This window comes from Amphiura filiformis, chromosome 20 (assembly GCF_039555335.1).
Source record: "Amphiura filiformis chromosome 20, Afil_fr2py, whole genome shotgun sequence".
NCBI lineage: Eukaryota > Metazoa > Echinodermata > Ophiuroidea > Amphilepidida > Amphiuridae > Amphiura > Amphiura filiformis.
The window spans coordinates 61,302,009-61,326,869 of NC_092647.1; the positions used below are offsets into that span (position 1 = coordinate 61,302,009).

Here is a 24,861-nt window from a genome sequence, read left to right on the forward strand (position 1 = left end):
TGACAATTTGAATGACTTATTAATGACTTTTTATTTTTAAGCAATTTATAAATAATTTTTTTTACACATGCACTGGAAACACTGAATGGGTCTTTAAGCGAGAATCCGCATGGCGTGAGCATGAGCATTCATGAGAAATGAGCATTATATTATGGCTCATTGGCCAAGATAATTATCATTCGGGCATCAACACTCATTACTCTTTCATTTGCGGTTATATTAAGATTATGATCATATCGTTATGAACACGGCAGAGTGCCGAATACGCAAAATTGCTGTTCTGAGTAAACGGCGTTTGAAAATCGTGGTACTATTCCATTGGTCCTTCTAAAAATGTAGAACATTCGTGAGCACTCATTTGAAATGTATATTATAGAAGTGAATGTACACGAATTATTGGCAATACTTGTATGTTCTGAAATAATCGATATATCCCTCAAAACGCGTTTTAACAGCTATTCGGCTTTATGCTGTATCCAAAATGTCTCTATCACTGCGCAGAGAGAGGTCGAATACGCATTCAACTACGTGTAAACCATAGCACGCATTCTTGATTTGGGGCTTTTGTGTAGAAATTACTGGTAGTCCTAAGGCTATGTAGACTTAACTTGCTATATAAGTTATAAATAGTAATCCCTGTAATATTTAGCAAAAACTCGATAATTTTAAATCAAAAATAACAATATTGGCCTATATTTTGCGTATGATTTTCCGGGATTTTACAATTTCACGGGCGCGCACTCACATTATTAAACCACAGCAATATCATGTGGGGAATGTTTGTACTTATTTTGGTATCACTGGATAGAAGATACCTACAGCTATACGTTGGTATCAAATATATTAGTATAGGTTATGTAATATAGAAAATTCGGGGTTTCCCGCTATACAATACTATAGATCAACATGATTTTGTACAGCTAAGTATACGATTCGTCTCTCTGCCGAATTCATTTATCGCACTTAGGCGCGATTCGTCCAAATCAAAATTTTAATAAATACGTCAGTGAGTAAGATTTACCACTAATTGTTGATGGAAATAAAAGATAACCTGAAGCATAATCATAAGCATACAAAAACTCAATTTGCTCAAAATTCTCGATTCGTCACTCTGCCGAATTCATAACGATATAATGTAAGTTAGATCGCATTATCTATTAAGAACAACACACTTCCAAACATCCAACATATTTCATTTTATTTCAATACAAGTGCCTTTAAATTAAGCGTAATTAGTTGCTTCAAACTTCCCTCGCAGTTATTGAAGTGTCGGTGTTTCGTTGCACGATCTAATTGTCAGCTGAGGGGAAGGTTCTTACCGTATATTACATTCACAGTCAGATTATTATTTGGAGAGCACAAATCTAATCGGAAGTTACTATTTTCGCAAGCTGATTTGCCGAGACTAACAATTACGATGTTTCATGGAAGCGGTAATATAGGGCAATACACGGTCTGTTCAATGAAAGAGGCATGTTTGTTTACGTATCAAAAGTTCTTATGCCCTAACGCTGTTAATATAAACCAGTGTAACATTGAAAGCCAAGAAAATCTAAAAAATATAGTAAGCTTCACAAAAAAGTCACAGTTCAAGGGTGGGGCACGCTCTGTCTATAAAGGTCTACCTATATGCGGTTTAATTAAGTAAGCAAAAACTTAAAAGTTTGCTCTCTGTCGAGAACAAAAAACCTAGCCCACAACCTTTGCTTTTTACTCCATTGTTAGATGAGATACCCAGAGCGTATTAATCTTTTCCCGTCGGTCAAATTAAGGAGCGAGTTCAGTATGATATATATCTGACCGGTTAATTGCTTTCAAAATGTTAGGAGAAACAGCCCAGGGAACAGTCGCTCAATCTTTGGAATACTTCTATTTCTTATTTCCCTGTGGTACTTCTATGCAACTTTATGTTGTCGCTACTTGATGGACACCGACCAAATTCCCATCTAACTCCAAAACTGAAACCTTCTTGATATTCTCTTGACCAAGCATGCCGCCCTTCGCAGTATATTTCGCAGCGATATTTTGCACTTGTCATTTAACCTCTCTTATCACCCACACGAACCCCATTTCGCCATGTAAAGTACAGTCCAGTTAGGGATGAACTCAAAACTCGGCCGGCGGTTGACCGCCGGTCCCGTCCGAATTCCGGCCTGTTTATATTGTTCTAAACTGAGCGGAACGGGCGCTCAACCGTCGGTCGAGTTTTGATTTCATCCCTTAGCTCAATCGTGATAAGGCGATAGACACTGGTGATATGAGTTCGAGCTCCCACAATGTCGTATTTCTGTTTTAGCTAGATTGAAATTCTTGTAGAGTTTTTATTGACCGTACATGTTGAAAGGACGGTAGTAAGGGTAGTTTACTTCATTAAATGAATTATGATATCTATGAACTAGCATTGGGTAATTCCTTTACTTTCCTATATTTTTTTGATATTGACGTTCAATAATAATTATAATGAGCCTAATAATAGGAGGTTGTTACTCTAAGCGTTTCTTTTCTTGCTTGGAAATGCCATAAACAGTTCTACCATTGGCAATTGAAAGTTGTAAATACGTCGGGAAATGTGTAACACGGACCTGTAAGCCTAGTTGTAAACTATATTTTGCCAGGGGAAATTACTTTCACCGTGCCGAGATGAATTTCGGCGTGGCAAAATTCTGCATTTCGGCGCAGCTAAATTATATAATTGAAATAGGGAAGTGTAAGTTGTAACCAATAAAAAGATTTTTTTGCATGGCGCACTGAAACTTTGACATTTTTGCCGTACCTAAGTGTGTAAATACCCGTCTTGTCTTGAGAAACAATTAATTTCACTGCGCTGAAATTAATTTTACAGTGGCAAAATACAGAAAATTGTTTAAAGATCGGAATATTCAGTGTCTGTATCTTTGAACATGAAATGAGAGATTGTTACATTGTGGCCGTGGCCAAAATTTGCCTTTTACTAGGTATCTGCGTAGGTGGACATCAGTGCTCATGTGTTATATTTCAGCCCAACCAGACGCGCCTAAAGCGTGACTATGTTCATGAACACTGTGTTTTTGTGAACCTGTCTAATAGACGAATAAGACACGTGATGTCGAACAATGGCGAAGTCTTTTATTACTCTCCCAAACTGTTCACGATCATGACCTCAATGCTCTTTTCTCCTCCAAGTGTCAATCAAGTGCCCATTGGATACATGCAACTGACGTTTCCAGTTTTTCCGATAATGAAACATATCCTCCTCTTCACTTCAAGTTTTGATATGCCTCGGTGCTCAACTAATAAACCCAGAGGTTTCACCTTATTTGTTTCTCTCTTTTTCCAGTCCAAGCCTTTCGGTAAAATAAATTGTGCAAGCAAATCCAATATTTTTTCTATTAATCAGGTGAAGTGAAGCCTAAAACGCCTGCAACTGAATCCTTGTATACTGTTGTCTATCATAATGATTGGCCAATAGCCCTAAATCAGATCGCTCCGATTGTTTGCAGAACTATGATTGAAGAAACAGTTGATGCGTTACTGTATTACACTTCACCGCCTGCGAATGTTCCAATTCTCCATTTATGTCATATAAGTGTCCAGTTGTACTTAAAGGTACATTGTATGATTTCAGCAACTTTTTTCTTCAGTATGGATTAATATTATATTAACGACAAAACTTTATTTCAAAACATTCCAGTTGATTCCAATTTGAATTTGTGGGCTATGCATACTTACATGTACTACACCACTTCATATGCCACTGTCAGTCGACAGACGTAATACAGATAAATATAGAATTTCTTTGGCAAACGACAGAATATGCTAAGATTGATGGTATTATTTCCATACATTATGCAGTCCAAGTTTGGTTTATGATGTTATAAATAAGTCTAATTTTTGGAGTCAAAAGGAAGATGAAGTCGTTGATAACAAACGCCCGCTTTTATGGAATACTAAATTATCCAAAACAAAAGATACTTTGATAATTATTCAGTTTAGTGACAATGAACGTAAAGATTAACCAAACGTTTATTTTCCGCTATAAAATGCAGAGCAAACTTATTGACACATTGAAACAAACAAAATTGCTAATTTTCAACTAATCAAGAACAAAAATATGATTTTGATTTCCATCCCACTTGACGTAAGATGATAATGATTTGAGCTAATTTACAGCTAGAATATCTTATTAAATCGGGCACATTAGGTTGAAGACTTAAAATGTGGCAGGTGAAAGATTGGTAATTGTAATCACCAAATAACTTTCGATATTCATTGTCCCATTCATTGCGCATATTATAGCTAATGTTAAATCACCGGGTAAGGATCACTGCCCATGCGATTTGTTTTTTGCTCTTCAGTGGTTATTTTTAAAGAGTAAAAAAACGCTATGAGAAAAACAAAGCTAGATATTATATCCAAATAAATTTCTGTGTGATATCGTTTGTCGCCAGATCAACGTTCTGCCTATATTTTTTAAACATCAGTTAATGAATTTTTCTTGACACATACATTAATGAAGAAGTATTATTGTCGGTTAAAGGCATTTATTGGCTATACAAATGAAGGATTGGAATTATTAATTTCCCTTCATAAAGACTGCCACAAGATGTAAAATGTCTCAGTTGGACATGGTTCCGTAATTTACACATAATTAGCCCATTGGCATCATGACTGTATTTATTACATTCAGCAATCAATTCCAGTGTTATGTTTTCTTATTCACACATGATTGTGTATGGAGATTATTAATAAAATGTGATATGACACTTGTTTAGTCTTAAAACATTCTATAAAGGCCATTGATCACAATATAATTGAAAATCAATCAGGTTCAAAATGCCCATTTCCTGTTCGCTGGTATTTCTTAGATGTTATCTAAACTTTAATCAGAATAGATTGTTATGAAGCATATTATGTGAAATCTATAGAACAGCCAAGTCCGCATTACTATGACGTTATCGAATCGCAAATCTAACCAACCTATACCTGCTTGGTTATTAGGATGTAATGGGGCAACCGGCTGAAATTTCACAGGTCGTTTGTCCTAATGGTTTAATCGGGGTCTCCATTTTGAACAAAATATTCTTGAACAATTATAGGTAATACAAGTCCTAAAACCGCAAGACAGTTTTTTCCGAAATGTTATTTTTCACTTCAAGGCTCTTTTAGATAACCAAAAAGGAAAGAATTTTTTTAAATGGTATTTTTAGGTTTTAATGTAAAAGAATAATAAGAATAATTCAACAAAATAAATTAAAATGTGCGGTTATTGGTCTCTTATAGCTGTTTTTATTCAAAAGTTCCCCCCATTTACCGGAAAATAACTAACATTTCCGGAAATATATAATTTGAATATTTCGGCAACGGAAAGACCAAAAGATGTATTTTACGTGTTTAATAGCGCTCATATAAAAAAACTCTCAATTTCGATCTCAAGTGGATTGTGCATCAGAGCTCGTCATATTACACAGTCAGTTTAGCATCACTAACCACTGATATAAATATTGATAAACTATTCAAACTTGTTATTAACCATTTCAGCATTTATTTGCCATTATCATTGCGAAAGTTCGACTGGCATATCGTTATGGACTGCTGGTGTTTAGTAAGTAAACGAGTAGGCCTGTCTGATACTCTGAAAATAAGAAGCACTCTACTATAGCGATTTTTGGTCGCACGGCCTGAAGTAAACATAAAATTGATGTTAAAACCCAGAATAAATGATTTCAAGACTTATTTCTGTATTTCCGGGTAAACTTGCTAGTTCAGTTGGCCAGATCGGTAATGTCATACTGGTGCATGGTGCGTAATGATAGGACTTTGAGCCCCAAACACATTTGTATTCTCTGTTAATTATTATAGATAGAAACTTCCATGGACTTTCAAAAGTGTTTGGCGACTTCTGCAAAGCGCAATGAGCTAATGTATCTAAATATGTGTCTGTTTGATTAATTGGTTCTTTCTTTCTTGGTTTCTTGGTTTGTTTTTTGTTTCCTTGTGATTCATTTTTGTTGCTTTTGGTTTTGTTTGTATTTATAACGTATTTATCTTAATTATTATCTAAGATGAAATCCAAATTGTCTACGATTTATTGCAATGAGACTCGTAAAGGGTGTTTATAAATCACGTCTAATTCTCCAAATATATATTTTGTGCACGTTATACCTTATAACGAAATAAACGTAATAAGGTAATGTTATAAATGCAAATGTATTCGACTTCCTTCCTCTAGTCAAAGATTATTTGATAATAAGCGCAAGGTCTGCTCTCAAGCTACGGGCATACAAGGCTTCATTGGATAAGCAGTAGCCAATGATAGCTTAATAATTCAATTTTGTAGGCAAATGAATTTGCCTTTAACGATTGGAAAGAACAAATTAAATTATGATGAACTCAGTAAAGTAGTTCAATTTAATAGCAAAAGATCAACACTGGCTGTTAATTTTATTGAACTTAACAGAGATAATACAGCAACTGATTATTGTATAAATACCCTTACAGAAAAATGGTCGCAACATATAAAAGGTCAGTCTTGTAAGAAAAGAATAATATAGTAGTCTTTTGAAATACGGGTTTATGCATGGCTTAAAGGCTGAAACCATTACGGGTGCATTAGTGTTCACCTTAATCACGGTAGAGCTTTCAGTGTACCTTCTCAACCTCACCCTCTTAGAGTGTAATCAGATATTTATACATGTCTAAACATGATTCCACAATAAGCAATCTTGCTACATATATAACATAAATTGCCTCTGCCTTCAAGGTAGTATATATATATTTGAATCGACGACTCACCAGCGGCTACTTTTGGAGTACAATGTATTTTATAAATACCCTTACAGAAAAATGGTCGCAACATACAAAAGATCAGTCTTGTAAGAAGAGAAAAACATAGCAGTGATCTACACAATCAGTCAAGGTAATTCAGTCGATAAGGCGTTCATCTATTGCGAGAGGTTGCGGGTTCGAACCCTGGTTGTGCCTAGTATATACGTTGAAAAAAATCAGTTAGCTTCAAATTTCCTTGGACAAGGAACTTCCTGCTAATTGTCTCGTTGTAACCCGTACGAAACTCGGGGATCTGATCCTGGTTGCGATAGTTATTTGTGGAATATCTAGGGTGGTCTTGTTGATCAACGTCTAGGTGTTGTGCCTTTGTGTAGCGCACTGTAAATCACTGCGCTTTTTTTTAGATTTATTTATTTTTGTAATTGTTTATGGCCAATGTAGGCATATATTGATTACCTATACCTTACAATTCGCATCAGTTATAGAAAAATGCGACTATTTGTTTTTTGTTTCGTCATTATACTGGCACATAATATAGGAAACAACCCGGCAAACAAAAACAACAAAAAAGCAAAACAACCAAATAAACAACCAATCAGAAATACATAGTCCTCATCGATATTAAAGACCAGTCTATGATGTTTAAGTTGCCCGGGTAAGTTGATCAAAGAATACAAGAAACCACTTTTCTACGCATTTCAGAACATGGAAACAGCACTGTAATTAATTACCAACCAACTGCAGCGCCCATCAATCAAATCAACGATCTCTCAAGGAGAAGAAGAAGTCAATCCACCCATATTAAAAGCAGCTATAAGATTGTCAGGATTGAAAAAGTAATACTATAGCTCTAGTATAAACACACTGACAAATGAACATGGATTAGGCTGTGTCAGCAACGAGTATCAGTGTCGCGAGCTTAATGGCAAAGCTAATATTCGGGGTAGCCTAGAAGTGCTACTTTTCCTTTCTTGTCGTCTGAAAAGTAGACATGTATGCAAACTGAACTAATCGATCTATGTCACTTCTATACCGTCGTCACTCAACCTCAATCTTATAAAGATGTTATAGTACATCGCCAATTATTTGTGATGATATACTGCTAACATTATATGAAATTTATAATATACTACAAAGTTAAACTACAAAACTCTAATTTTCCAATAAAATTTTATATTAGAACCGAATTCATCTTGCGATGCAATTTCGCGCAACGTAATGAAAATCCATGTCCTTAAAAGCTAGCAATATCATTCAAAGAGCTTGTCTTTGTGTCTATATTATTCGATTCGAAATAAGTGAAGCGTTTATTCGCATTCATTATGCACCTTAATATATTGATGATTTATTAATTTATAAAATGCACTTTAATAACAGAAGCATCCGTGACAAGTGCTGGGTAGGATATGTAATACTGGAACCGTGAATAATACATTATACTATTATATAGCAAATAAAGATGAAATAGCCGATATAGATGCAGGTCAAGACTTCCGCACATTAAGTACTATAATATGCAGATAATTTTAAACCAAGAATTGAGATCAACAAATAGCGACCAACTTGATTGTATTTGACAATGGCTGGAAACTAGGTTACGTGTGTAATGATGTGTAAGTAGTAAACACACCCTATCAAAATAAAACAAGGATGATGATACCCTGATAGCACTTAAACGTAAGCCTGCTCCTCGTGGTTCAAATACCAGGAATGACCAGGCCAATTAATCTCCAGTAGGTGGTTCAAAACCCAAGATACAGGAAGCCGTTGTTTTTTTACTATTAAATGATTTGGTGCGAGTATCTGTATGATCAAATATGATTCAGATCACAAATATGCCTTGTCAAATTGCTTCCAAAGTAGGTTAAGTCTAAAAACAATTTTCTTTGGTAATCTACAAATCGATTTCAAATACTAGTACGTCTTATTGGTTTAAAGGCCCATTCAGTGATTTGCTAATCCGGACGATCGTAAAAATCATCACAATTCAGATTTTTGGTACCTTTGTCATTGTCATAGATGTGCTAACATAGCCTGCGAGTGGTTCAGCCGAAAGCCGTGTATTTAAGACAAAATAAGACATTTTACACGAATCTGTAATTTAGATACTGACAGTATCGAAATTACCTACATGTATTTGAATGGGGCTTCAACTTCGTCAGTACTGCTGTTTTCGTCGTTTTTTTGCCAAATTTGTCATTTCAAAAATGCCAAATGACAATTTGAATGACTAATCCTTCACTTTTAAGCAATTTATAAACAATTTTTATTTTTTTAACACTTGCGCTGGGATAACTGTGTCTTTAATGTCGCTTGTAAACAAATGCTATGAGAAAATGCCTTGAAACAAACTATATTTAGTTTGTGCATAATCATAATGACAATTGCAGTCAAAGTTCTCCTTCGAAATCGGAACCCGTGTACCATACAACTTGATACAAGAAACAAACTTGTTGTTTTTCGCTTTAGAAGAGGATGACGACGACAACGGATGATACAAATGATGGTAGTGATGATGATACCAGGACGGATTTGTCACTGGCATCAATGCAAAACAGCCCGATTAAAAGTTACATGTTAAAAGCACCAAGCCAGGTCAGATTTCCAAGACAGCCTGTGGTATCAGTATCCAACTGTACACTTATAATGTCGCAACAGATAACCCCACAGTTGACTTGAATGTATCAACTTTCCAATTCTCTTTCCTGAGATTAGCTGACCGGTCATATCGTAAGCCATCTTGCCTTTAGCCCTTCTAACAATCTTCACCTAGAGGGTCGTGATTGGTATTAATAGTTTACGCTGCTAAGATTTGCGGAAATGAAAGATGAAACTTACAAAAGACTCTAGGTAATTTAATATCAGAATACTGTAGATTTAGAAATAACAAAAATATGTAACCGTATATGCTAGCAATCACCAATATTGTATTAAGACCTAACCCTGAAGAAAGGTCATTGATTAGCGAGGGGGTCTGTGCAATGCTGTTAAAGTTTAAAACTGGAAATCATCAATCTGCATGGTCCCATAATATAAATAAGTCTTCAAAACGTATTGCAACCGAAACCAAGCTAGATCTTCTGTTTGGTACCACCAAACTGGATAAGAAGGAGGAGCTGGAGATCTTGGGAGTTAAAGTCGACAACAAGCTGACCTGGACAAAGCACATTTCTAACGTCTCATTCAGAGCAGAACAGAAGCTGGCATCTCTGAGGAGAGTTGCAAATTAACTTGATGTCAGAGGCAGAGCGAGCACCCGTTTGCAAGGTCGCAGTGTGATGGAATACGCCTCACTGTCTTAGATGGGTGCCAGCGCCACCACTCTAGGATTACTAGACACTATCCAGAGGAATTCCCTTCGAATCATATGCGTGAGTGAAGCGGAACCAAGCACAGAGCTGAACATCACATCTCTCCATCAAAGACGTCAAGTGACTACATCTACAGTCTAATAAATGCACACCAGCTTGTGCCCACCAGATCTGAAGGTACTGATACCAAAGAGACATATCTGACAACGGCGCACCATTCGTCAAGATCAGAGTGCATATGCATATTATTACTCGTGTCAGATGCTTTACTGTACCCCCTTTAATCTCGTTGTTCCTAAGCAGCTGTGAACCTCTGATTGGCCCATGTGATTGTCTTTTATAGTGCCCAGGTGCCTTTATAAGTTCTTGGCCTGTGTCATGGGCTATTGTTCACTCTAGCATTTTATGAAAAAAATTACGCCTATAGATTTATAATTATTAATCAAATATGAGGACATTTTAAAAATGAACGGAGGATCTACAAGTTGTGGTCGCTTGTATTGATTTAAATTCAGCGCAAAGTTAATGGCGGATTTTACAATGCTTTCGCAATAGCCATTGATCGCTGTAAACTGCAACTTTAAAATTCGGGTATTGTTCTTCAAAAACACTAATGTGTTATTAATATCGAACGATATTGGACGAATGGAGCATCAACATGCGCGTCTTTCTATGTTAAAATATGTGATCAGTCGGAAGTCGGAGATATTAAATTTTCTTATAGGATAGTGTCAAAAACGTTCTCAAAATGCGCAAACTTGCCCAAGAACACGCGCTATTCCTAGATGTCCCTAAATGTTTGTCCATGTTCTGTCTGTCACCTCTGTCACGCTTACCTGTCATTTTCAAGCACGACGTATATATTTTGATGCGGACCAGATTGGTCGTATCAACTTGTATTATAGATGTCGCTATGACGTCATAATGCAATTACGCCCTCACAAAATCGCCAAATCCTAACGTCGCACAATTGATCTTGGCTAACAAAATTTTACCTTGTCAATGAGATGGCAGGTCTCAACGTTGTGTTCTGTTACCGTAGATGTTTTTTCTACTATAGGCGTCAGACTTATGTTCCTTTTCGTGTCGTCCCATCTGACGCCGTATTTATTCAAAGTATAACTTAAATCGACCAGAACGATTGTTCTTATTACGTATCTGGCACATATCCCATAAGGTAGAGGTGACTACGTCGGCATGAACAGTTATATTAGTAGGTTCCAAGTGGAGTTCCTTCCACTTCATAAGGACATAGTCCTTAAAATATAATAGTGTGTCGGACATAATCTTGAACACGGCAAAAGGTACAAGTCAGCAAAAACATCTGCATCCAGCAATGCTGAGGTCGTCATCAGTGCTTAGTTCTATAAAGCAGAAATACTCGGAGACTCGTTTCTGACTAGAACATTATACACATTATTACATTTGCACGAACGTGTTTTCTATAAACCCGAGCAAACCTGGCATATTTCCCAGGTGGATATTTTCCATTGGTGATACAAGAAGCTTTCTTAAGATATTAATGGGTTTAAAGGTAGTTTCCAACCCTTATGGATGCATATTGTATACTTTACTGATTCACCAAGAACCATTTAAGTGAACTTCAAATATAACTTCCGACGCATTTACTGATATGATTTTATTTTATTTGTTTTTTTCTTTTATTTTCAATATTGAATCAGCTGAACTTTCTGAACGAGCTCTGGATTTCTATTTTGTATTTGTTTTCCACAATGGTTTACATGTAACATGATATAAGTGCTCAAACATTTTGCAAAAATACTCTCTCAATGCACTTGATGTATGTTCCATCAAAAAAAGAATGTCATAATAGGCAAATTTGATTAGGTATTAAAAGAAAGATGGAACTTAAAACCATTTCCCAATTTTACGGGTCTTCCATTAGAGAACTCCATTTAAATGTGAAGTGATTTGCTTCTAATAAGGTTATGTTTAAAGCACTCACCACCTTGTCTAATATTTGCATTATAATGGAGTTAAAGAAGAATATGACACGGAAAAACGCTTTCACATTTAGATCCGGCTGTGACGCTGAAAATTTAAGTAATCCTTTTTAATTTCGTCGATATTTTCGATATTTTATGCTAAATTTATCTAAGCTGAATACAGAATAAGCCATTTCCGATACATGAAACATGTGCATGATTTGCTTTTTATATGATACATTTAGATATTGCCCGTATACAATATAGCCATTACTTCGGCTTAAAGTAAGAGTCGTTTGCCACATAATGTGCTTTGGTGGGTGCAACTTTGAGAGCATGCATAAAGGTAGTTAATTGCCTGAAACAATGCATCTGGTATTAAATATCTTAACTTGCATTCAGATATTAGTTGCAATAACCTTAAGTCACTGACTATATCGGTCGTCACCATCCTAAACGGTCATGACGGTTAAATAGATCTAATAATAAGTTAGGATACATTGAAATAAGTCTGGCTACTTTAGTATTCTGAAGAAAAATCAAACAGAATGTATATAAAAACCTATTATTATAAAACCAACGCACTCAACATGTTGAGTGTTTTTGATATTTTACCTTGACTATAATTGTGGCCTGCTACCACGAAATGAAAGTCATGTCGCAGTTGGTAGTTTTGAGACAATCTGACTACCGAGTTGATGTTCTTTGTTTGCCGCGCACCTGTATAAGCCAGTAGTAAGTCCATCGTAAATGGCCCATTATGCCCCCAATTAACAAAGGACATGCAGACATAGCATTGGCGTGCGAAACAAAGAACACCACCGCAGCAAGCATTTTTTCTTGAAACTACCAACTTGCAGTTTTACGTTCAGTACGTGGTAGCAGGTCACAATTTGGAATATTTTATAACACCTTCCCATTTAATATAATATTAAAAGATCGAAATTAAAATGACAAGAAGTGATTTGCCATTCTATGCAAATTGGCTGAGTAGTTGGGTTGTTAAAGAAACAACCTTGCGGGTAAACACCCGTGCGGGCACGGCTTTAGCTTCGGTACACTAATTGAATTCTCAAATGACATCGACATTATTGAAATCGGTTATCCAATTTAAATCCTCTTCAATTTGTTTTTTAGAAACAGGCAATCAACTTGAAACCGAATTCCAGATAAATTGTCTAGTTTGGCATTCAAATCATAACACACACCCAATCGTTTAAATATAATTGGGAGGGTTTGTATGCTGATGGAATTCCTGTACTTATATTAACCTTATATTGAAGAAAACAAATATCGCAGGTTAAATTAGCAATGCTTTTAGATATTTCACTTCATGGAAAGCTTAATAAGGAAAACCAAATGGTTGAAGACTATAGCTCACAGTATAGTGTTAAATTATCTGAAGCCATGGCATGAACTCTTGTGCAAACAGTTGGGTAAACTAGACTCTATGTACAGATACAATTGCATTTCACTTACGAGTAAGCACCAATTCGTCACACTATTACTTTGAGTGCCGACCTGCACTAGGTGTGAATACGGTGAATTGAAACTAATGTACCCTACCGATGAATAAAGTAGAAAATGGCGTAAGGAAGCATAAGAAGGAGAAGAAGAGGAAGAACAAAAATCCTGATCATATAACATCTTGAAATTTCTAAACAGTCTTCGGCGCAGAAATACGATAGCTCTCTTTACGATTCGACCGTTTGCGCTGACTATTAACTAGTACTGATGTTTGTATAGATTTTGAAGGTTTCCATCCTTGAAAATAAAAAAAAATTAAACATAGGAGAAAATAATTTAATCGTTGTAGTATTTGTATCACGTGCATTGCACCTGTTCTATGATGCTTATGTGCGATTACCCATTAAACACATTATTACTTTGTTAGCAACCTTCATCAAAGCCATTCAAATTTAATTGACTATTTTTGCTAAGTACGATTCCCAATCAAATAGAGTTGCAATAGGGCATTTTGCTTGTATTGTGAAGCGACACTTCTCATTAGTTTTCAGTCGGAGCGTTTTCGCATGCATTAGTACCCCATTAACCCTCAGTTATATCGCGGTATAAAATTGCAAGACGAAAAGACATAAAGACTGTGATTTCTTTCTTGCAGTAAAACATCCTCAGGTAATGGTGTTGTATGTGCTTCTTCTTATTCATAACTATAGGGGTAATTTCATCCACGGAATTTATAAACCCCTGAGAAATGTTCATTGTAATTAGCTGTATAACAGCGATGAAAGATTATTCTCAAATAAAAGAAGGACAATCAATAATTTGTTTTCACATTGAAATATCTGAAATGTCAGTGATTATTTTGTGAACAAAATGAGAATGAAACTGAAAAGAAATACGAATCCATAAGCAGGTAAAGGAAATATATGTACCCGGTAATAGCACAGTCAAACAAGGAAAGCGCGATGTCATAAATCTATAAATTTGGAAAGGAGAGGGATTAGCTTATATCCTCAAGATGCTACTTGGTTCTAAGAGAATCTTCACTATCAGCTGTTGAAATCTTACAGAGCATCAATAAACACTATCGATATTAAGACAACCCTTATAGCTACCTGACGCTCACAGAGAAGTTATGTCGTTTTCCCATAACGTATGTCCTATGTAATCCGATATATATATATGGACCGTTGTGTTTTTGGATATGGTTATCGAGATTGTCTAACCAATTATGCGCTGGTATACATGATGCAATTAGACGAGAAAATCACGCGTAACTTATAGTATTAGTGCCTTGGGGTTAATGTTAAGCTAATGTATTATGGTAATATCGTAAGAGTCATGAACTAAATAGGATTGAAATTACGAGATTATATTCGGTTTTAATCAATAAGTATCAGATATGAGCAAAACTTAAATGTTCTATTAAAATCACTGATTTATTTTATTATTGAGAATAAGAAATATTTATAATCTCGGCCTTTTTTGTTCATTTATATTTGGTTGAATTTCGGTACAAGCGGTAACAAGGGTGGTAAATATTAATACTATAAGAGCATGCAGTTTCTTAGATATTCTGCGGCTACTTTTAAAAGTTTAAGCATGAAATATTATAAATGTCCTTCTGGCAATACAACCCCATATTTGTTTAATCCCTATAATGTATGCATCAAAACGCCTGCATCGTTCGGTCCGTTATTTCATCTTTATCTGGTCCTTTGTGAGCTAAAGAAGACTCAAACCCATTTAAGTGGGTTTATTATAGGGCAGTGTGATGCTTACTATTTTACGCTACTTTTTTTATCGAACCAGTAATACCTTTTCTGATTCCCAATTGTGAATCTTCCTTTGCGATGTTCCGTGAAATGTAATGTAGGTTTACCGGAATGCGGACTCTATTTATATATTAATGCAGTGTAACTATCGAAGCAAAAGGGAAGAAGAGATAATAATATAAAGAAAAGAAAAATGATTACCTACAACAAGCGCAAAATAAAGCCATTAAGACAACAACACTAAAATAAAACATAAGACAAAAATTTGAAGAAATAAGAAAATGATAACAAGAAGAAAAAGAAACAAGAAAACGAGAGACCAAAATAGGAACAAGTATCGCGCAACTTTAATTTTAGGATTTCTCTACCGGATGTCGATTTGTACCGAAGATCCTTCCCACAACACAATATGTGTATTCCATAACAAAGGAGATGAATTAACCTCTGATCTGTATCTATTGTTATGCAATATGCCTATTACCATGTGGGAAGGAATTTAGGTACAAATCGACATCCGGTAGAGAAATCCTAAAGGTACGTATTCAATAACATTGAGCTTGTAAAATAAACAATTAAAGTACCTTTATTCTGCCAACACAATCCATAATAGACGAGACATGCTTACAAGCAATATTTTATTCAAATCATAAATATGATATAGTAAGGGAGGTACGAACATCACGTTTATTGAGACTGGTCTATTGATAAGAATTCCGTGAGATAGGAATGATTCTGCAGGTGAAATTTGATTCAGGCTAGAATTGTAATATTTATTGGATCTAATGTATTCGGGTTTATGATGTCTTAAAGTCTTTAATTTCTTGCAACGTGCGATGTTAATTTATTTATCAATTTTTCTGAAATAATATCGTTATGAACACGGCAGAGTGCTGAATACGCAAAATTGCTGTTCTGAGTAAACGTTCATTTATCACACTTAGGCGCGATTCGTCCAAATCAAAATTTCAATAACTACGTCGGGGAGTAAGATTTACCATTAATTTTTGGTTGAAATAAAAGATAACCCGAAACATAATCATAAGCATACAAAAACTCAATTTGCTCAAAATTCTCGATTCGTCACTCTGCCGAATTCATAACGAATGTTTGTAATGGTAACTAAAACTAATAATTTATGCTCTAACATGTCCACCTGTAACAAATGGGTTGGAGGGGAACATATAACCTAGCGACTCATTTGCGAAAAGTTCTAATGTCATATTATCAGGATATTTTAGGATGTACACAGCAGCGTGTTAAAACTGGGAAAATTCGATTCCCTAAATGACGGCTAGATCAGAAAACAATATGTTCTTATTGTTGTCAGAAGAGAAAATGAGCGAAAGTGTCTATTCACATTATACCCACATAATTTACTATACTGGTGAGGAAAAAAGGCTTGTTCATTTACTGGAATGAAATTTGGCTGTAATGTCCATGTAATTTGGATGGGACGATTAACATAATCAGTATCTATTGTCTGACAAGTAACTATACTGACCTTCGCAGTCAGTTTTGACAAAAGTAGGGTGAACCACCTCAATGTCAACATGGTCAAAATCCATCCCGGCTCTATCCAAAGAGCACCCATATGGAAAGCAATACTTTGGTAATATTTAATGACTATAAATAACACTATAACGGAAAATGGCCGAGCGTTTTCCACGATGCGGGTACATGGCTCAAACATCAATATCAAGTGATTGAATACATGTATAAACTAGCAAAGAATATATTTTTTGTAAAGAACATAAATTAACCATATGCGTAGGAATATTTAAATACAAACTGTAGATAAGATGTTTAAAAGTATAATGGAGGACATTTAGGATAAGTCTTTAAAATCTCCTGTGATATTAAACTAAGCATTACACGTCGTGTATAATTGGTATTTAATATTCTAAGTAAAGTGTCCTTGAATTAACCATAACGTCAATTGCATTTCACACAGAACTGTCTCTATTAGGCACAATCTACTGCGTCAACTACTATAAAGTAAAGCAACCAATATTGGCTATTCTTAGTCATATCAGTGTGGTGTAGTTTATAAGCACTAAATCCCACACAGACAAATGAAATTAGGGCCTATCCTAAATTACCATCCCAGAATACAATGAGCGTATTGCATAACAAAGGCGATGGATTAATCTCTGCTCTGTATCTATTGTTATGCAATATGCCTATTACCTTGTGGAAAGGAATTTAGGTACAAATCGACATCCGGCAGAGAAACCCTAAAGGTGTGTATTTAATAAGATTGAGCTTGTGAAGTAAACAATTTGCCTTTATTCTGCCGACACAATCATAAATCCATTATAGACGAGACATGCATACAAGGTGATATTTTATTCAAATCATAAAATGATATAGTAAAGGAGGTACGAACATCACGTTTATAGAGACTGGTCTATAAAAAACGACATTGCCAGTTGGTAAAAACTCCGTGAGGTACGAATACCTCGGCAGGTAAAATTTGATTCAGGCAAGAATTGTAATATTTATTGCATTTAATGCATTCGAGTTTATGATGTCTTAGAGTTCTTAACTACTTGCAACGTGCGATGTTAATTTATATATCAACTTTCCTGAAATAATATATTTGCAATGGAAAGTAAAACTATTTTTGCTCTAACAAGTCCACCTGAGAAAAATAGGTTGGAGGGGACCATGACTTATAGCGACTCATTTGCGAACAGTTGCAGTGTCATAATATTAGGATATTTTAAGCTATACACAGCAGTTTGTTAAAACTGGGAAAAGACTCCCACTCACCGATTCTGTAGGTTCGTACTGATTTCCATGTATGCGTTTGCGGCAATTACATCATTAGGCTCCCTAAATCAGGGCTAGATCAGAAAACAAAATGTTCTTATTGTTACCAGCAGAAGAGAAAATGAGCCAAAGTGTCTATTCACATTATACTCACATAATTTACTATACTGATGAGGAAAAAGGCTTGTTCATTTACTGGATTGAAAGTAGACTGCAATGTCCATGTAATTTGGATGGGACGATTAGCATAATCATTATCCATTGTCTGGCAAGTAACTTTACTGACCTTCGCAGTCAGTTTCGACAAAAGTAGGGTGCACCACCTCAATGTCAAAATCCATCCCGGCTCTATCCAAAGAGCACCCATGTGGAAAGCAATGCTATAAATAACACTATAAGAGAAAATGGCCGAGCGTTGGGTCAAACATCAATGTCTATATCAAGTGATTGAATATAAACTAGCAAAAAATATACTTGTTGTGAAGAACATAAATCAACCATATGCGTAGGAATATTTAAATACAAACTGTAGACACGATGTTTAAAAGTATAATGGAGGACATTTAATATGTTTAAGATAAACAAAGCTATAGCCTTTCAAATCTCCTGTGATATTAAACTATAAGCATTACACATCATGTGAATTAACCATAACGTCAATTATTGCATTTCACACAGGACTGTCTATATCATGTTTATTAGGCATAATCTACTGCGCAAATTACTATAAGTGAAGCAACCAATATGGTCAATTCTTAGTCATATCAATGTGGTGTAGTTTATAAGCACAAAATTCAATACAACGGAACACGCTTGTATATGTATGTAGCGAGTTGTAGCGCGTTGTATCGTAGTAGTGCGCCGGCACTCACAACTGAAATTATATAGGACCTGTTCTATGACACGATAGAGAATAATAAAAACTACGCGCATGCATGGCGCAGTGCATCACGCGCGAAACATTGATCATCGCGCAGGCGCGGTATTAATTTTGCGTTTTGGCACCTATGACTCAAATGCTATGATACTATCGATTGATTAGTTACATCTTGCGAAAAGGTAAATCGGAATAATGTATGCAAAAGATTTTTTTCAAAGATATATTTTTCTCTTTTTCCTGTCCATGTATTGTATTCTAATCTATATTCTTTCAATATAAATGAAATCAAACCACCAATCTATCTTGCCGGAAACACGCTCAATCATGCAAATACGTGTATAGCAGAGCCCTAGCTGGAAGCAGGCTGCAAAACGAAACATTTGCCTCCCAGACATCTGTTTGATGCGAATCTAACATTAGGTCTGCTGATGTTTAGGAATGATATGGGTATATTAAAACACTATAAAACATCTGCAATGTAACAATCAATCTTTTCAACGGAGTGCAGTTTTAATATAAGACTTCTTCGGCAATCATGGGCAACATGTAAACAATTAGTTGTTGCTATTGGTGATAATAGAAGAGAGATATATGGACTTGGCAATGACAGTGGCAAAGAGCCAATGGGCGGAAGTGAAGAAAAGATAAAGATGGTGCAGAGATAGAGAGGAAACAGAGAAAGAGAGAGAGAGAGGGGGGGGAGAGGGCAGAACAATAGATAGAGATAGGACAGAATTTACATGATAACTACTAAGCGGATTTGAATTTCAGAAACCATTATCTTGTTGTGATAAAGACATTGCGTTAACATAATACACTACCGATGGGAATGTTAAGATATTGTACTTTAGATGATGGTAGGTGATGGTTACCGGCTAACAACATACAAACACTTTCTGTAAAGTCAAAACCAATAAGCAAGTACTATAAAACTCCAATGGTTTAACAGGGTGAGCAGATGTTTGATGTTTAACAAGAATTATACCCGCGTGAAATATGGTTGCTATAGTCTCCTCCTCTTGCGGCTCCTGCTGTGCATACCACACGCCACAGCAAATTAAGATGACTTACTTCAAGTAACTCTGGCCTGATTGATTTGAAAATTGTACTCTGTTATCGTTTTACCTTTGATTTACATTAAGAGAGAGTGGATACCAGCATGATGAAACATTAATAAAAACAAATTGTTAGAAACAAGTGCGATTAATCTGTTGGCGTTAAGAAAGTGTGACACACAAGAAAGTAAAAATTATTTAACACGGTGTAATCTAAAACGTAGGATTATAATTCTAAATGGTAAATATGGTATTATTGGCTCGATTCTAGATTGTCATTCTTAGGTATAAACTATACGTAATACTCTGATTGTGAATAGATTGAAATTATTCTCTCTTTGTAATACTCTGATGTGATATACATATAGTTTGTAATTAAAGAGCATGACTACCGATTATAAATAAATTTGATACAAGTATAATTGCTTTGTACAATCATGACATGAAATGTCATCGTGAATATTTTTTTACATTCTTCTAAGTGATAATTACAATTACGCGTTGCACTGCATATATGTCTGTAAATGCTCTATTAAAGAACGCAACTAATTACTGTCTACAATAAACTGACGTTTAGACACCTCAGAATGGATTCCACCCTGCAGGGCTCCAAGACATCATAAGTGCAAGGCCACGAAAAGGTGTTACCATTGACATAGATTGAATCGCTAGCAACATGATACAACTTCAAACAACATAAACATATTCTGAGGTACATGAGCAGCAAATGTTCCTCACTTCTGCCGTGCGCGTTTTTGAGACCACTCACATGAATATTCATTATAACTTCTACTTTAATACTGGTACCTCTTACGTGTTTGGTGATCGAAATGGGAATGCGTTTGGAGTCACGCCTTAGCAATTGTGGAAGCATTTGATAGTCTCTGATATTCTCATAACTAGCATATATGCCACTAGCAGACACTACAACGAGCTACTTTAAAATGTATAATTTACACGATCAATATTGTGGGTCACAAGTTGTATTGATTGTGTTTAAATATATCTTGTATGATTGTTAAAGCTGTCAAATAAGTTGCTATATACATGTAGAGTCCATAAGATGTAAGAGCCCTAATACATTTTGGTTTAATCCAAAAACTGCTTTATCAATTCTCTTGTTTTATATTTTGTACTTTCTATATACGATGCATCACTTTTCTCACTTAACTAAGTACACCGTATACCGTTATATTTGATACCAATGTATAGCTATTATATCCTCTATCCAGTGATACCAAAACAAGTACAAACATTGCCCACAGAATGTCGCTATGACGTCATAATGTGAGGGCGCCCATGCACATTTGGGAAATTCTGACAATGTACAAAAGTATAGACAAAATTAATTTTCTCCTAAATATGATTTTACTGTACAAACCAATAGCGGGCCTCACCCCCCCCACCATGGTCCTACTACCGGGTAAGGTGCTAGGGGGAACATTAAAATGAGCGCAAAGCATGTATCTACGATTTGGGCGTAAACGCGCTTTTTAATGATCTGGGGGATTGATTTAATCCAAAAATTATTATTATTATTATTGTTATTATTATTATTATTATTATTATTATTATTAGTAGTAGTAGTAGTAGTAGTAGTAGTAGTAGTGTTATTATTAGTGTTATTATTATTATTAGTAGTAGTAGTAGTAGTAGTAGTAGTAGTATTATTATTAGTAGTAGTAGTAGTAGTAGTAGTAGTAGTAGTAGTATTATTATTAGTAGTAGTAGTAGTAGTAGTATTATTATTATTATTATTATTATTATTATTATTATTATTATTATTATGGTACACAAATGTGACCTGTCATGTCAAAAGGAAACACCTTTGGGCAGGTTATCAATTTTGAGGTTTTTACATATCTTAAATATAGAGATATTTTGCTCCACAATGCCGTTTTTCCCAATGAAATCAGACATTCCTAAGCGAAGATATTGAGTTCGTAAGTTATGGTATTATAAAATTGGAAATTAAGATATCGGCCTTTAAAAATATTATTGACAATGTTGAGAGTAGGAATTACCTAGAAAAATGTCTCAAAAAATACATGATGCCAGTTATATTCCGGTCTGAAACTATCAGGCAATATTTTAAACATTAATAACATCACAAATTCGCAACAAACCCAAATAATTGTGAAAAATCTCCCCGGGCAGATTTTTGGCTATTTCTCCATTTACGATCCTGCCCAAAAGTATCTTCTTTTGACATGACACGTCACATATACATTATGGTACATCTGAACTTCGGTTTTTAATGTTTCATATAGAGGTTGTGCGTGAAATTATTGATTGGCTCCAAACAAATGATTTGAACCAGTGTCCTTCACCGTATTCATGGCGCAGTGCAGTACATGCAATAGAGGCTATCCGTATACTATAAGTTGCATATCCTATCAACGACTGCTATACTTTGTTTAGGATTTTCCAAAGAAGTACCTGCATGTGCAACCATGACTGTTTCAAAAATGCCCACCAAAGTCATGCAAGTAACTCCGAGGTCATGCATTGAATTGGTTTGAATGAGGAATACTACGGGAACCACCGCCTTTTGTTAGAAGTCACACATGAGTAACGTGGATAACCTCTATCAAATGCAAGTTATCATCAACCTATTTAATCGTAGTGAATTTGTTATATATATGTGAGACCAACTGTCGCGGTAGATTGCAATCATGCTTTTTTGAATGCATTTGAGTAGTCCGCCATATTTACGGTATGATACGTCATATGCTCAACCTCTATTGATTGCTTCATTTACTTAATGTCAAAAAATTGTCAAACTTTAAATTGATGCATAAAGAGCACAAACAACTTAAGGAAAAAAATTGCAGCTTTGGTAGGAAATTTAGGCTAGGCAAAATCAACTACTAAAACACGTCCAAGAGACAGGTCATAACAGCATCTTAATATTCTCCGAAGTAAAGCGGACATCGGACAGATATATCCTTGCAGGCTATCCAGAAAGCAAGCGAGCCAAGTGAGTTTTACAGAGTAACGACAATACACCTTGCGTAGCACTCTACGTTAACTATTGTTTAACATGTTATAAGATTTATACCGATGATTCAAGAAAAAACACCAAAGCAAAGTTAGGCAAAGAAAGAATGTAAAAGGGATTTAGATCTGCAGCATCAGGAGGATGCAGGTAATAAACAGTTAATACTCAGCACAATGATTGCCAAAAGACAAATAGCAAACGGGACACCAACAAAAATATTGCAAGGTGTTTACCAAAAATAAGAACAACTGCTGAAGAAAATGCTGTTGTCTATTACTGTGTGAACTCCTACATGTGTAACAAAGAGGGTATGACAATTGGCATACGTTTTCAATTAATCCACAAACTAATATCACAGGTAAAACGTATTCCCATGAACTACAAATCAAAAGCATGAACGCTTTAACTCTTTCAAAAATCAAATAGGATCATGTTATTTTTGAAGAATATTCAATTTGAATTAATATTGTGGTTTGCACCCTAGAGACATTGGTATGAATAAAAAAATGTGTCACTTCCATTAATGTTTCATTTAAAGTTAAACTGTATTTAAAAAATGTAATAGAAAAATATTTTTCGAGGAAACTTTCGCGCGGTATTTGATTCAAACGGATATGCTTCAAACTATTCTGGGATTTGAAATATCAGAGGAAACGTATTTCACTTTCAGCAGGTTACCAGACATGACACACGGTGGAAATCTTTTTCATTGATACATTTTTTTGACAAATACATCATTCTTTGCAAATCAAAATCTTTCTGATAACAACAATTCTCAAAATATCAAGAGAGTCAGAAAATCATCTTTGGAGGATCAAATGTTTAACCAAAATTCCCGACAATGTTTTTAAAGCTGGTTTGACATAATAGTGCTAACATAAAATGTTTGCCTGCGTAGCACATATGGCGTTGTTTAATTAGCGGAAATTTAATTTACAATGACGTTGACTGATTTTTAGCAAATCATTTTATACAGCCTTAGTACATCGGTTTGAAAACGACTTTTTACACAATGTTTGAAGCGCAAATAAAATATTATTTCTTCATTTAAAAGAAACGATGTTATTAAAAATTTCTCAAAAGTATTATAAATGCTTACCTTATGAGAAATCTGTTACAATTTCCAACAATTTAGAAGAAGATGATTTTGCGTTCCTGACAGGAATTTAAAAACAGTTCCTTTATAGTAATTTCAGTTAGTAGCTTGACTTTTAGCTTCCTTAGAATTCACAACAAACCGTTGACAGGCAAACTTTCTTTAATCGATGATGTTCTGAGAAATAAGTATGAAAACTGTTGGTGAACACGTGTGATGTTTCTGTCAAATGCTGCTGCGTGGCTGGTTCGAACGTCCCCACATCAATTGTAAAAACACAATCACATATACTGGACTTGAGGCTTTTTTGTCACTTGGGTCCGTGCGTTCTTGAAGACCATGAAAACAGCTTGCTGTTGACAGTACTTGATTAACGTAACTGCGCTGTTCATCAGGACCGCCTTTTGCTCTTAACCAGCTATCACACACGCTTTTATTTATCATGTGTACGCAGCTATATAGTAACGCATGCGTGGTACAGAGATTTCATATTCGTTACACTGGGTAGTGAATTAATTTGTCGTGCAAGTAGAAGAAATCACACTACTTATATTTCAATAATGATTTCAGTTTTATTTACAAGTCGTTGAAGATTACTTATCTTGTAGAACAAATAACAAATTCTCTATCAGTATCAAAATCAGGCACGTCAGCAACAATTTCTACTAGCAGAATAACAACCAACTATTTATATCAGTATCAAAATCCGGCACTTGCTAGAAGAATAACAACAACAACACGACCAACACTAACTTCAATAATACAATACACACGGCATTGGAATTATACTTTGAAA

The 24,861-nt window shown here is 35.2% G+C and overlaps 1 protein-coding gene across 1 annotated transcript in view; it reads right to left on the reverse strand.

Annotated features, from left to right (window-relative positions):
- LOC140142506 (gastrin-releasing peptide receptor-like) overlaps window positions 1-24,454 on the reverse strand; it is a 36,032-nt gene extending 11,578 nt beyond the window's left edge. The window contains exon 1 of the mRNA XM_072164492.1: window positions 24,069-24,454. The gene's annotated coding sequence lies outside the window, so the exon portion shown is untranslated. The remainder of the gene's footprint in view (window positions 1-24,068) is intronic.
- Window positions 24,455-24,861: the final 407 nt, after the last annotated feature.